We start from the raw sequence: 2300 nt of genomic DNA, 5'->3' as shown, positions 1-2300 counted from the left end.
AGTCACTCAAGACAGGTCTGTAATGCAAGTTGGGAGCCCAAATATTATAATGTAATTGGGAGTTGTAAAGCAAGGAACCAGCAGCATGTGTCATTATCAGAGGACAGATGCTATTAGGGTGGTGCAAAAATAATTGCGGTTTTGACATTACTTTTAATGGTAAAAACCACAATTACTTTTGCAACAAACTAATATCATTTCATCCATTTAAATTTCATTAGTAATTTATTGTCTGGAAAGTATTTCTGAATCGTTGATATCCAATAAAAGATCAGCTTTACTATTTCATTTGATTATATAACTATATGGCCTGATGGGAAGGTTATGCTGATTTTAAGTAGCCATGTCAGCACCTTTTGTAGAAAATATTATTGAGCTTTAAAGCACAAATGTATTAATTCTGTCCTGTACTATGAGCTGATTGAATATGTTAAATCTGGATACTATTCATTCAATGATAGACTACTTTAATAACTTACTTTATTTTATCCTCACCATAATAGCTGAACCCATTAAGACTGATATTAGCATCCCCAATTTACAGGAAAATAACTTCAGGCTCAGGTTGGTTAAAGGATTTGCTGAGAGTAATACAACAAGGTGTAAAGTCAACACTAAAATCAAAACCTGCTGGGCTGCCCTTTATATATATGTATTAGAAGACATAACTATTATTCTGTGTTTTGGTAAATACATTCATCTTTTTTTCTTTTTAGCCTGGTGTTAAATACACATTTAATATAAATGGTTGAAGCATGAAATTTAAGAATATTTATTCATAACTTTTTTGATATGTTTAAATATATAGTATACTTATTCATGTATATTTAAATATATCTCCATGAAAACTATGATGTTTAATCAAATGACAGGAAATTAGAACTTTTCTATGAGTTTTGGGACAATGCTTCCTTTCATCTTTGTTCTTGAATCCTGCTTTTCATCTAGTAAAAAAAGTAGGTATCAGTGTTCCTGAACATCGTTAGAAGTAAATATGTAAGTGGGTGATTGTCCATTTTATAAATATAATTTTTCCTAAAACCCAGTTTCATCATAATTTATGTGGTGAAGCTATGGGTGAAGAATACGTATTCACTTTGGGGAGGTGTACCTTTGGGTGGTGGTGGAGGTTCCACTTTTTTAGGAGCGGGAACAGGGACTTTCTTCTCTGGCACAGGTTTCTTTGGCACTTCAGGCACTTAAAAACATTTCATTTGAAGGCATTAAAAACCACATATACATGGTCGTGTATATATATATAAGAAAGAGACACATGAGAGTAAGACCACAAACAAGTAAACATAATACGTGATCTGAAAAGACATTTAGATAACTTACAATAGACAGATACACAAGGCAGACACACAATAATAACAGCACAAATGTCTGGAATGTTTTCTAAGATTTAGGTGGTCAATTACAGAGGGTAAAGCATTATAGATAAAACTGGAGATGAACAAAAGGATGGAAAAGCAGAATTCAACACAAAAAAGGCCTTGATGATTCCAAGAAGAGCTGCCATACCTGCTGCAGGTACTGGCACCTTAGGTTTAACTTCTGGAAGGACTTCTTCTTCAGGTACAAATTCTTCTTCCTCAGGTACATATTCTTCTTCAGGAGGAACTTCCTCTTCCTCAGGTGGAATTTCCTCTTCCTCAGGTAGAACTTCCTCTTCCTCAGGTAGAACTTCCTCTTCCTCAGGTAGAACTTCCTCTTCAGGAACAATTTCTTCTTCAAATGGAACTTCCTCTTCCTGAGGTAGAGCTACAGGAACTGGTTCACGTTTCTTTGGCACTTTAAAGATATTTATTCAAGGGTAGAAACATCACTTTTATGTAAAATATTCAAAACAGTGAAGAAGCTTATGAAAGACAAATATTCTGTGATCACAAAGCATCGATTATCATCAACATAAAAACTAAGCATTAATTATAATTAGTAAGGCTGTATAACACCAGTTAGTTTTCTCTTTTACTATGGCTCTGTTACAGATTAATGTACCTTTGGGTGGTGGTGCTTCCACTTTTTTCGGAACAGGTGTTGGTTTCTTTTCTTCTGGGATGAGCTTCTTGGGCACCTCTGGCACTTTAAAGATATTTTTTGTGTTTAGGAATATGTTCTCTTACAATGTCTTAGAGCAATAGATATGAAAAAGAATTGCAAAATACCTGACATATTTCTAACAAGATAGACACTTTAAAAATGTACAATGTAATGGGGAAATTTGTGTAGGAGTATACATAGATGTGCATTTTTTCCCCCAAGTACTTTAAATGATGAAATGATGTACCTTTCGCAGG

At 34.0% G+C, this 2300-nt stretch overlaps 1 protein-coding gene across 1 annotated transcript in view; it reads right to left on the bottom strand.

The window, feature by feature from the left end:
• The window catches only part of LOC105548088 (titin), a 222251-nt gene that overhangs the window by 145448 nt on the left and 74503 nt on the right, over positions 1-2300 (bottom strand). The window lies entirely within an intron of this gene.

The sequence above is a fragment of the Mandrillus leucophaeus genome, unplaced genomic scaffold, assembly GCF_000951045.1.
Source record: "Mandrillus leucophaeus isolate KB7577 unplaced genomic scaffold, Mleu.le_1.0 Scaffold40, whole genome shotgun sequence".
Classification (NCBI taxonomy): Eukaryota; Metazoa; Chordata; class Mammalia; order Primates; family Cercopithecidae; genus Mandrillus; species Mandrillus leucophaeus.
This window is presented reverse-complemented; position numbering and strand designations above follow the sequence as displayed.